This window comes from Amblyomma maculatum, unplaced genomic scaffold (genome assembly GCF_055883805.1).
Source record: "Amblyomma maculatum isolate TAMU_Amacu unplaced genomic scaffold, ASM5588380v1 scaffold_19, whole genome shotgun sequence".
Lineage (NCBI taxonomy): Eukaryota > Metazoa > Arthropoda > Arachnida > Ixodida > Ixodidae > Amblyomma > Amblyomma maculatum.
Genome location: NW_028146744.1, coordinates 9,175,865 through 9,189,484, shown reverse-complemented (window position 1 = coordinate 9,189,484; position 13,620 = coordinate 9,175,865).

The window sequence follows — 13,620 nt, the reverse complement described above, 5'->3', positions numbered from 1 at the left end:
ACTGCGCCTTTCCCTTCCTGTGAACCAATTATTATTATTATTATTATTATTATTATTATTATTATTATTATTATTATTATTATTATTATTATTATTATTATTATTATCGACTCCCGCGGGGACGGATATATGTTAACTGTGATTTACACCGCGCGTAGGTCGGCATTTGTCTCGAAAGGCAAATTCTGACAGCTATAGCAGGATTAACAAGGCCGATCGTCGTACCAGTTCCTTTTTCAGCGCCCTAGATAGCTACGATAAGCAAAAATAATACGACTTAATATATCCGGCAATGTTACGAACTCGCGTTTCCCTCCCAGCAGAGCTGTCATCGCGGTCAGCCGAAAGGGTTCTCGCCACAGAGTTCCTTACACTAACTAGAGGGAAAGCTGAGGGCGCTGCCCTTCAGCCACTATGGGCGCGCTAAGAATCATGGGCCGGTGTGCTACTTGTTGCGGGACAGTCGGTTTTTCTCGTGTACGTGGAGTGGCGTTACTGCGATGTTTCTTTTTCGTCATCAACATCATTTGAAAGTGCGTACATAGACCGCGAAAGCCATAGTAGCGAAGGCGCAAAAGCAGACGTCGCCAATAAATGGTTTTTGTTTCCCGAAATGCCACTAAAAACTTCCTTAAGTGATTGCACAACCATAAATATTTTTATAACGTTTTTCTGTTTCAAATTTTGCCTATTAAGTGCGAAATATTGGTATTTGTGCTGCTCAAAACTAAGCCAATAGGAGAAAGAGCCCTCGCTTATATTGGATAAATATCACACTGACATGCTGTTTCTCTCTCTTTTTGCAATTTATAGTCACAATATTCAATCGTAGGACATTATTTACGGTAGAACAACGCTTAACTTTGCATTAGTTTTGGCCAAAAGTTGTAGTAGTTGTAGACTCGGTAGCTCTCCGGCCCATGATGCTTTGAGCGCCCATGGTGGCTGAACTGGCCGTCTGGAAACTCCATGTAAACTCCCATAGACGGCAGCACAGCTTTCCCTCTAGGTAAGAGTAAGAAACTCTATGGTTCTCGCAGTTCTCTCGTACCAATCGTTGCAATCACTCTGGCTGAAAAGCCAAGGTCTATGTACAACTGGTCGCGCAACTTGGAAGAAAACGCGTGCAGCTGCCTACTGCCAGCGGCATCAACTCGATGATGAGGACTCCTGCGAACTGTGAGGCAAATTACTAGCGCACAGAAAATAAGATCTGCCAGAACTCCAAAGAACTAGAAAGTAAACATAATATTCGCGCTCAGGAATGAATGCAGTTTTTGTTTCTTGCGTAACAAAAAACGTGTCACATTTATAAAAATATTTTAACTTCGGCCTCTCTCGGCCATTTATTATCCGCTGCGTAGTCATCTAAAAACGGGGCGAGACGGGCGAGACTAAATAGGGTTTTTTCGGCTAAAATTTTGTCTCTAGATTTCTTCAAACGCATTGAACGCCATGTTTTTACAAAGTACCTAAATGATGACTATTATGCAAGGTATATATCTACCTTGTATTATGTGCCTAGTTGAGTCTGAATTTGTCCCCAGATTCGTGGCGGGCTTTTCGGCTCTTTCCTCGTTGTCGCCGACGGCGTCCAGAGCTTTTGGATTGACGGACGACGCCGTCGTCGGCGCATTCGGGCAGTGTTTGTAACGTCTCTCAGTGTATTGGCGTGGTTCTGCTGCAGCGGAGGTAGTGCAACGCACCCTTAACATTAAACCATTCAACTGCAAAAGTCGGACGTTCGATTCATGGGTACCGAGCAAATTTACGATGTCTGCGTCAACGATCTGACATCGGCCGTCGCTTCTCACGTAAGCCATTGTCATTTTTTGACATAGTGCGCTGAGTGCAGCGGTAGGTGGGCGTCGTGTCCATTTTTGTCCGCGAAATCAGTGCGAGAGGTGTCATTCAGCAGTGAATTAAGCTAAACAGCAACCTGTGTACTTAATTGTTTTTAAGCTTGCAGATATGACATCGAAATTAGCCTGCAATTTGTCAATTACTTATATCTCTGTGGCATGGATGCCACCTTCTAGCTTTGGAAAGCAATCTGGAGACGGTGCAAAACTCGTGTGTTATCAGAACATGTATCGATAAGCAGTGCAGCAAAAATGACTTATTTATTTATTTTATTTATTTATCACATACTGCGGACCAAACATGGTCCAAGCAGGAGAGGCATGGTACAAAACAAAGTACAAAAAACTGACCCTGGACAGCATTGGCATTGACAGAACACGCAAAAAAAAAAAAAAAAAAAAGAACAATGAATACTTATACAAAACTAAATGGGGTGAAATCACGCATCAAAAGACTACTCTAGTTGAAAGAAACACTGCACAAAGTCAACAACACACCGCATTACAGACAGTGTCAATTAATGATGCAGTCACTCGTCGGAAACAAGCAGTGGGGAAGGAATAGATTCTTTCCAGCAAAGCTTTGCGCAAATACATTTTTTTTTTCTATCAGGAACTTGCGACAGCTCTACACGACAACGTAGGCACTGGGTATACTGTGTCAACTTGTTTTACAGTTCGGTCTGCTTATCTGATTCTAATTTAAGATGATTAGCATTAGCAGCATTTGTTGTTTTAGTGGTTATTTTATTATATATACAAAAGGAAGGAAAAGATGTTTGCCAGCCCCGGTATCTGATATCTGAAGCACCTGAACTGGGGCGGTGGAATTAAAAGGATAGCGAGGAAGGGTAGAGGAAATCAAAGAGGTGAACGATAGGGAGAAAGGACAGGGTAGGTAAAAATAAAAAGAAATATATACACTATGACACAATATACAGTAGTTTGCTTGAGGCCCAGAGTAACGAATGCAGCGAGCTGCCAAAATGCGGCCAGGAAGGTAGTTTGCTAACTTCCTTCAGGTCACTTGCAGCTGCCTTGTTACTGTATACGTGTTAATAGATTATAAACTTGGGGTGATATCATATATGCAATGCTGCTTGGTAGAGCACTCACTTCATTTCAGTGTTTACATGTGTCTGTGCCATTTTTGTTTTTATTGTCAGCAGTCTTGCAGCAGTCTTGGAGATGCAGTTGCTCGTTTATTCTGGACAACTTTCGCATCCTGACTCCCTAAATGTACAGTACATGTACCAAGGTATATATATGTGCATTGTATTCAGTATTTTCATTTTATTTTTCAGTGCATGGAGTATTGTTTCTGCTATGGATAGCAATTTGTTTAGTGACTGAAAAACATTTATAGCAACAATTAAAACATATGAGTGCCAATCTGTGAGGCCAAATTGTTGCCATTGTCGTTGGTATCGTCTGGACATGCCACACCCTATACCCAATGAATATAGTCATTCCACCCCCCCTATACCCCAGCACTCAACCCAACTCTAAGTCTCGTAACTGCCACACTTGTTGGCTGCTTACTGCACCGAGCTACCCCAGCACTCACTGTTAACACTGCACACCCATATATATTTATTTATTTATTGTAAGAATGGGGGGTTTATTCAGCGGATCAACAGGACTTGATCAGCAGAACTGAGCAGATCAGCTTCGAACACAGCGGCAGCGAACACAGGCAAATCCAGCACGCGCAGCGATCACGATGCCACTGACTGGCATGTTCCTTGTGCACTTCTTCCTCTTCACAATTACCCGCGGGACGAAGAGGAGACATCCTGGCGACTTACGGCGTGAGCAAGACGGCAGGGTCGTAATAGGGTTTGAGGCGCTGGACGTGAACAATCTCGCGTCCGCGCCGGCGTAGATCATGGGACGGCGTAACAGGTTCCACCACATAATTAACCGGAGAGGTACGCTCCAGAACACGGTATGGGCCATGATATTTAGCAAGAAATTTTGAAGACAGTCCAGGGGCATTGGAAGGTATCCATAGCCACACAAGAGCGCCAGACGAGAAGTGCGGTGTCGAGTGTTGGCTGTCATGGTTGGATTTATGGCGGTACTGGGTGTTAGCCGTGAATGCGTGGGCGATTTGTCGACAGTCTTCCGCGTGCTGGGCTGCTTGAGACGCAGGTGTATACTCTGATATGTCTGGCTGATACGGGAGTATGGTGTCGATTGTTGCAGAGGGGTGACGGCCGTAGAGGAGAAAAAAAGGAGAGAAGCGAGTAGTAGACTGCGTTGCGGTATTGTATGCATACGTGACATACGGAAGGATGAGGTCCCAGTTTGAGTGGTTGGAGGAGACGTACATAGAGAGCATGTCGCCAAGGGTACGATTGAAACGCTCAGTGAGGCCATTAGTCTGGGGATGATAGGCGGAGGTGGTTCTATGAATAATGTTGCACTTGGTGAGCAAGGCTTTCACAACATCACTCAAGAAAACGCGTCCTCTGTCGCTGAGCAGCTCTCAAGGTGCGCCATGGCGAAGAACAAATCGCTGCAAAATGAAGGAACCTACTTCTGACGCTGTGGCAGATGGAAGTGCGGCGGTTTCTGCATACCTCGTCAGATGATCAACGGCTACGATAGCCCAGCGGTTGCCGGCCGCAGTGTAGGGAAGCGGCCCGTACAAATCAATGCCGACGCGGTCGAAAGGACGTGGTGGGCTGGGTAACGGCAGCAACTCTCCAGCAGAACGTTGAGGAGATGGCTTGCGACGTTGACAGGTGAGGCATGAGCGAACATACTTGAGTACAAAGGTGTACATACCCCGCCAGTAGTAACGCAGCCGGAGACGAGTGTATGTCTTGAAAACGCCCGCGTGACCGGATTGTGGGTCAGCGTGGAAATAGTCACAAATTTGCGAACGTAGCTGCCGGGGAATAACTAGCAACCACTTGCGGCCATCTGCACAGTAGTTGCGGCGGTAGAGGAGGTTATCACGAATGGCGAAGTGGGAAGCATGGTGGCGGAGAGCACGCGATGGAGAAGCAGCTGTAGGATTGGAAATAAAATCGAGGATAGAGTTTATCCGAGGATCTTGCCGCTGCGCTGACGGCATGTCATTGATGTGAAGCGATGGCAGGGAATCGTCGGAAGGGGAAAGGCTCGCGACCTCAGCTGTAAGGGGGCAGCGGGAAAGTGCATCGGCATCGTGATGTTTGCGGCCAGAGCGGTAAACAACGCGGACATCATATTCCTGAAGGCAAAGAGCCCATCTTGCCAGTCTGCCGGACGGGTCTTTCAGTGAGGAAAGCCAGCAAAGCGCATGGTGGTCCGTCACTACGTCAAAAGGGCGACCATAGAGGTAAGGGCGGAATTTAGTAAGAGCCCAAATAATCGCTAAGCATTCTTTTTCAGTGACAGAGTAATTGGATTCAGCCTTCGTGAGTGTACGGCTAGCATAGGCGACCACGTATTCAGTATAACCTGCTTTGCGCTGAGCGAGCACAGCGCCGAGACCAATACCACTGGCGTCTGTGTGGACCTCAGTAGGCGCTGTGGGGTCGAAGTGACGTAGGACAGGCGGTGCCGTGAGGATATGTCGTAAAGCATTGAAGGCATCGTCGCACGCTGGTGACCACGACGAAAGGTCGGAACTGCCGGACAGAAGTTCTGTCAAGGGAGCAGCAATGGAAGCAAAATTCCTAATAAAGCGGCGAAAGTAAGAGCACAGCCCGAGGAAGCTACGTAGATCTTTGATGGAAGTCGGTTTGGGAAAGGCTGTTACGGCACGAAGTTTGGCAGGGTCTGGAGATACGCCTTCTTTGGAAACAACGTGGCCGAAAATGTTGAGCTGGCGGGTGGCAAAACGACATTTTTTCAAATTCAGCTGCAGTCCGGCATCAGATAGGCAGGTCAAAACGTGCTTCATACGGTAGAGGTGTGTGTCAAAGTCACGAGAAAAGACGACACTGTCATCGAGGTAGCAGAGGCATGTCTTCCACTTTAGGCCACGCAAAATGGTGTCCATCAACCGCTCAAATGTTGCCGGAGCATTACAAAGGCCAAACGGCATAACTGTGAATTCGTACAAGCTGTCGGGAGTTACAAAGGCAGTTTTGGGGCGATCAGCCGCTTCCAAGGGGACTTGCCAGTACCCGGAACGTAAATCAAGGGAAGAAAAAAGTTCGGCGCCTTGCAAACAATCGAGAGTGTCGTCGATGCGTGGGAGAGGATAGACGTCCTTTCGCGTGATCTTATTAAGGCGGCGATAATCGACACAGAAGCGGATAGAACCATCTTTCTTTTTTTACAAGGACAACAGGTGAGGCCCAAGAGCTGCTTGAGGGCTGAATCACGCCATTCTGGATCATTAGGTCGACTTGCTCTTCTATAGCCTGGCGTTCGGTTGCAGACACACGATAGGGGCGCTGTCGTAGTGGTGCGTGGGTGCCGGTGTCGATGCGATGAGTGACTGTAGAAGTTTGACCCAAAGAACTTTGATGAGAGTCGAAGGAGGAGCGAAAGTGATGTAGTAGGTTCAAAAGCTGAGTGCGCTGCTCTGGAGGAAGATCGGCATCGATGGAACGGAGGAACAAGTCTGTAGAGGGGGGAGCGGGCGCAGGTGAAGGGGGGCTGAGCGCAGTCACGGCACAGTGCGTCGCGTCGTCAGGTTCCTCAGAGATCAGAAGAGATGCGATTGGCTGAATACTTCCGAGGCATTTGCCATGGCATAAAGCAGTAGGGGAGTTAAATGGGTTAGAGACCCATAACATGGAAAAGCCAGCGGAAATAGCAAGCACTGCGTAGGGCAATGGAAGGTACTTGCGGCGCAGGAAAGTATGGGCTGGTGTGAAGAGAACGGTGTCATCGCTAATAGCTGCACAAGCGACACGAACAAGCACTGAAGAGCAGGGAGGAAGGTCGATATCTTCGGCGACGAGGGCTTTAGCACCGGAATTTGACTGATCAACGTCTGGTAAGGCATTGGGCATAGTCGAGAACCCCACTTCAGCTCTAGCACAATCGATAATAGCAGCATGACGCGACAGGAAATCCCAGCCTAAAATTACAGCGTGCGAGCAACTTGGCAGCACGACGAACTCAATCGTATAAAGGGAATTTTGGATAACTACTCGAGCGGTGCACGCTGCTAAAGGCTTGATATGCTGAGCGCTGGCCGTTCGCAACGAAAGTCCCGCAATTGGCGTCTTCACTTTCTTTAAAGTGCGACATAGTTTTGCGTCCATTACCGAAATCTCAGCACCAGTGTCAATTAGAGCCATGACAGCAACACCCTCGACGAAGACTTCAATTAGGTTTGTCGGCGACAGATGAGGACTTGGGAAGTTCGACTGGGTCGCAGTTCTCGCCTCAGGAACTGCGGCCTCTAGTTTTCCTCATGTGAAGCGTTCTGTCGACGTCGCATCGGAGAGATAGAGCGGCGTCGCGGCGACGGTGAACGGCGGTCGGACATGGCTGAGCGGTCTGGGGAGAACTGAGGGCGGGCTGGAGGCTCAGTAGGCGCGGAATACTGAGGCGTCGGAGACCAGTATGCAGAACCATGAGTAGGTGGTGCCGACACCGGGAGACGGTTGCGGCAGTAACGAGAAATGTGTCCTGCAAGCCCGCAAGTGTAACAGATTGGCTGGTTATCCGTCGTGCGCCAGGGATTACGTGGCCTTGGAACCGGTCGCGTAAACTGCACAGGTTCTCGCGCAGGCGCAGGAGGCGGCTGAACGTAGGCTGGTGGCGGTCGGGCCGCAACAGCCGCATATGTTAACGGCGCTGTAACAGGCATGGGTTGAGGGGCTGGAGGAAGAGATTCAGCTACCTGTTCTTGAATAATGTGGCGCAAACTGGGAGCTAGGTGTGAGGAAGGTTCTTGATGGCAGGATATAAGGGAGAGCTGTCGAGCAACTTCTTCCCGAATGAAGCTCTTAATTTGTGGTAGGAGCGCAGAATGTTCACCTGCATCTGTCAGGCCAGCAAGGGACTCAGAGTGCATGGTGTTCGCGCGAGTTATGGCCCTTTGTTTCCGCAGTTCATCATAACTTTGACACAGTGTGACCACTTGCGCGACGGTGCGGATATCTCGAGCCGACAGCATCTGAAAGGCATCGTCATCGATGCCTTGCAGAATGTGCTTGATCTTCTCGGCCTCTGACATGTGTGGGTTAACGCGCTTGCACAGGTCGACGACGTCCTCGATATAGCTCGTGAAATTTTCGCCAACTTGCTGAGACCGCGTACGCAAGCGCTGTTCAGCGCGGAGTTTCCTCACAGCTGGTCGGCCGAAAACCTCAGAGAAGCTGGCTTTAAACGCGGACCATGATGGAATGTCCGCTTCATGGTTTCGAAACCATAGGTTTGCTACGCCGGTGAGATAGAAAATGACGTTGCTTAACTTTGTTTCGGCGTCCCATTTGTTGTAAACGCTCACTCGTTCATAGGATGTGAGCCAGTCCTCGACATCGTGGTCGTCAGTGCCGCTGAAGATGGCGGGGTCTCGCTGGCGGAGGGAGCCGGGACAGATGATGGCAGAGCCAACTTGTACGGCTTGGTGGTTGACGTCCTCAGGCATCGCAGGAGGTGGTAATGTACGGCTGCGGAGTTCCAGGGCGAGAGGATAGATCTTGCCCAGCACCTCCACCAAATGTAAGAATGGGGGGTTTATTCAGCGGATCAACAGGACTTGATCAGCAGGACTGAGCAGATCAGCTTCGAACACAGCGGCAGCGAACACAGGCAGATCCATCACGCGCAGCGATCACGATGCCACTGACTGGCATGTTCCTTGTGCACTTCTTCCTCTTCACATTATTTAATTCAAATACCCTAAGGGCCTTAGCAGGCATTACATAGGGGGGGATTCATCAAATAAACACAAATAATTTACAATACAAGCAAAGAAAAAGCTGTAAGCAGAAATAGGTGCATAAAAAACCATGAACAATTTATGCAGTGACATCTAGATGCTAGAATCTAAGAAAGAAGACATCTAGAATGGGAGCAGTTAGGGATAAGAGTAGATGGAGAATACCTCAGTAATCTGCGATTTGCTGATGACATTGCCTTGCTAAGTAACTCAGGGGATGAATTGCAAAGAATGATTGATGACCTACACAGGAAAAGTAAAAAAAAGTAGGCTTGAAAATCAATATGCAGAAGACTAAGGTAAAGTTTAATAGCCTAGGGAAGGAACAGCAGTTTATGTTAGGCAGCGAAGCACTAGAAGTAGTAGGTGAATATATCTATTTAGGACAGGTAGTAACTGCAGATCCGGACCATGAAAGGGAAATAACAAGGAGAATAAGACTGGAAGGAGCGCATTTGGCAAGTACTCCCAGATTATTATGACTAGCAGCTTACCAGTATCGCTCAAGAGGAAAGTATACAACAGTTGCATCTTACCTGTACTTACCTATGGGGCTGAAACGTGGAGGCTAACCAAAAGGGTTCTACTTAAGTTGACGACAACTCAGAGGGCTATGGAACGAAAAATGGTAGGGGTAACATTAAGAGATAGGAAGCGTGCAGAGTGGGTCAGAGAAATAACTCGGGTTACCGACATTCTAGTGGAAATTAAGAAGAAGAAATGGGCATGGGCAGGACATGTACTGCGAAGAGAGGATGACCGATGGTCGCTTACGGTAATGAACTGGTTTCCAAGGTAAGGAAAGCGTAGCAGGGGGCGGCAGAAAGTTAGGTGGGCGGATGAGGTTAAGAAGTTCGCAGGGGTCAAGTGGATGCAGCTAGCACAGAACCGGGTTAAGTGGAGAAATATGGGAAAGTCCTTTGCCCTGCACTGGGTATAGTTAGGCTGAGGATGATGCATTACCTCATGGTATAGACATCCGCTCACTTTTCCTAGTTGTTATCCATGGCTTGGGCTTGCAACCTCCGACTGCTTACTCCTTCACACCCTCGTAGGATAGTCGTGCATGGCGTGTGAGTGCCGTAGATATAAACCAGTATCCTTCAATGCTCTGACCTCACCCAGTATTACTGAGCACTAGACTGGCTTCAGCATTTTGTGCTGCCCTAGCTTAAGCATCTGTTGCAAAATTAAATATTAGCAGCCACATTCTCCTCATGTTATTCTTGCTTTAAATGGACATCAGTATACAGAACAACAGAATGATAATGGGAAAATCATATTTCCACAGATACAACACAAATGGAGATTTAGGCGTCAGGAAAGCTTTAAATATTTAACTTGATCTCAAACAGTTCAGGCCTGCCATAGTCGAGCCCCCACTTCGCTAAAAAAGAAAAGCAAACAAACAGCAACTGCATGCTAAAATGCAAATGCATATGGATACGTTGACATCATTTGAGAGGCTACACATTTCAGATGCATACGACGCAATCGTGTGCAGCCACTGTCACTTCCTTAATACTGTCCAAATCTGTACCTGCTCATTGTGCCTTACATTCCCTATTCCTGTGAACTGTTTCAAAGCCTTCTCCTTGTCAACGGCTTGTGTCACCTTCTTCCTACGCTTACAGCCACTTTTGCCCTTGCATGCAACATGCTTGATTCCATGATCTTGAAAAGGCTATAACAAGTTCCTGCATGCACATGGAAGCAAATTTGTAAATATGTTGTGAGGCACAATGCTTTGGTGTTATACTGCTACACTTGTCTGTTTATTTTTTTATCAGTTATGTCTGGGCAAATTCTGCTATGTCTTATTTTCTTTTTTTTTTTTTTGTCCTACTGTTATATGTGCAGAGCTCTGCTGTCATATTCCTGTATTACTTTTTCCATAACCACTTCTCTTGATGTCATAGGACTCGAAATACTTGCGGCATTAAACCCCATAAACCAAGTTACCAACCAACCGTCTCTTGGCACTAGGCTGATTTCTTTTATTCCACAGTTTTTCAGTGGCAAGGAAGCATGCTGTCATCAGTCTTTCCTTCCTCCATCCTTTTTATTGCCTTGTGGTTATTTCTTTCCCTGTATTATATAAGAGGGACACTCTCCTATGTATAGATAAACCTGCAACCGTGCGGTACCCGCTTATTGCAACATTCTTAGCAAAACCTATTCACTACAGCTTAAATGTGGTGCTGTCATTATATCATAAGCAGAACAGGCATCTCGGCACCCGTGCTCCTTACCTGAAGCTCCGGCTTCTACACTGCCTACCCCGACGTGAAGCAACTTTGCTGTGCCGCCTGTGGGTTGGTGTAGCGTAGCGTTCACAATTTTTCATTCGTTTGTGATAGGTATGGCTAATAGCCCTGCATGTGCAACCTGTGGGTCTGACGAGACTATAGACCACATTATTTGCGAGTGCACCTCATACAGTGCGGAAAGACAGTGTCTCTGCCCTGCACTGGAGCGTGGACACCCGCTGCGATCGTCTGCGGTGAAGACCTCCCAGGCACTGCTCTGCTTCATGAAAACTGATCGGTAGACTGTGATTTTGCTGCGATGCGACGTGATATGGCTGTGATGTGACAGTACTGCCTTCATATTTTTGTAACTCTCTTTTACCCGTCACTTTTATATCCACTTATCCCGTCTCCGCAGTGCAGAGTAGCAAACCGGTTTCTTCTTCAGTTAACCTCCCTGCCTTTGCTCCTCTTCCAACACCCCTGCCTATAGTTACACTCAGAACTCGCCTGTGCAATGAACCTGAACCTGAAGTTGCAAGCAAGATGAGGTGAAAAGCAACATAAAGTACTGCAGTTCATGGTCAAGACTTTATAGAGACTCCAGTTTTACAGTTTGATTCAACGGCAAGCATCTGAAGGCTGTTTGCTATGCAGCACGCATGGTGTGGTTAATCTTGATTGCATACAGCATCCAAATTTATTAAACTGTCACCACATAGAAACGAAAGAATGCATCATTTCAAGCATTTAGTCGAGTATCGAGCACACTGTGATACGTTCAGGTTCTCCTTCTTTCCCCTGGCGGTCCGCGAATGGAATGGTTTAGCCGATGAAGTGGCAATTGCTCATCACTAGATGGGTTCAATTTACGGCTGGCAATTTTTCCTTGAGTACCCTATATATGTGTAGCCTGACCTCTATACAAATATAGTGAAACGTGTCTTCAGTGTGATTATATTGTATCATATCCTATTTTTCCATTCCTTGTTCCACACTGCCATATAGAATTATATAGAAATTAGACAAGTGTGAATTGTCAGTATTCCTGTCATTTGCTGTTCTTATATTATGCCCCAAGCCTGCAACAGCCTCCAAAAGGAGGCTAGCAGTATGTATGAAATAAAATGAACCAGTTTAGAAAGCTTGTGCCTTTCCTTGCTTTTTGGACGGAACACAAGTTCTCGGGCCGTACAGGATCTGCAACTGCTAAGGAGAGTCGCACGGACAAGCTAGGCGCTGCCCGATCAGTTCATGTTTCATTGTCAGCATATTTTATGTACATACTAAGGAATACCCTTTTCCTCTCTCTCTCTCTCTCTCTTTTTTTTTTTTTTTTTTTTTGTCACTGTGGCCCAGGCCAGACAGGAAAGGGAAGACGACGGGCCATGGTCCTCTTGCCTTGTGAAAGGCAAGGGGACGGGTGACAGGGATAAATTGAAGAGAAAGTGTAAGGTCACTAGGGATGAGTTGGCTCCTTTTCCACCTTTTCTGCATAGCCTTCGCCACACTGCCATAACAAGTTGTCTCCGAGTGTAATTGAAGTCGAAAGTAACTATTATTGGGATTTGTTTTCATGCTATTTATGGCGTAATTTTTTTTTTTTGTGGCCAAACTAAATCTCCCTTTCACGCCTGGCGTCTGCCTATATATCTCGTCGAATTTGCGCCTAATTTAAGCAAAAAGCGCTACCCTTCTGCGCAAACCGAAGTTTCAAAATTCGCGGTCATTATCGTTTTTGTAGCGTCTCGCGCCCTCTGTCGTGTATTTACACACTAATCAACGCCGGCACGAGCTATTCGGCGTGGATCCAAGGTGTCGACTGTGCGGAGCACCGGAGGAGACCCTCCAACACATCTTACAACAGTGTCCAGCTCTTCCTGCTGGTCCACAGTCGTGCAACTTGGCCGAATGCTTAGCACTGTCAGGCGAGACCGAAGAGGCCCGAGCAGCACACGCCGAAGCCGCGAAGGCACGGCTTCAGCTTTGGGAACGGCAACAGCCACTCCGAAATACTGGCAGGAAAACATAAAACGGGTCCCGCCCCGCCAGAGCAGCTCTGAACCACGCGGGAACAGCACAACAGCGGCTACAGCGCAGTGCCAACGTTTTGTGCGACCACGGTCAAAGCAGGGGACAATGACCCTGCAATCACGCCGGCAGCAGCGACAACGACTGGTGCTGGCTGATTTTGCGACGCTGTGACTTGACTTGGCTTCTGGCCGAACGTGGCTACCGGATTGGATTCGTGAGGCTTCATGAGGCCGTTCGACCGACGGTGCCTTTAAAGTGCAATAGTGTAACGAAAGACATACATACTTCAGTGCACAGTGACGCAATGTGTGATGTACTGCTCTTTTCCTTTAACTATCTATTTCCCCTGTGGCGTTGACAAACGCCTGCCCTGAGTCAAAAGGGATCAGGACTTCTCACTTACTTACTTTACAATTACTTTACTTACTTTACTTTACTTGCTTGCTTGCTTGCTTGCTTGCTTTGCTTTGCTTTGCTTTGCTTTGCTTGCTTGCTTGCTTGCTTGCAAAAAAAAAAAAAAAAATTGAAGATGGCTGCCTCCATGTTTTGCGCTGGGACGCGTAAGTGACCGTCTTTTTTTGACGATTTCTCGTTCTGAATGGTTACCCACAACGACATTTAACGGTCCTCG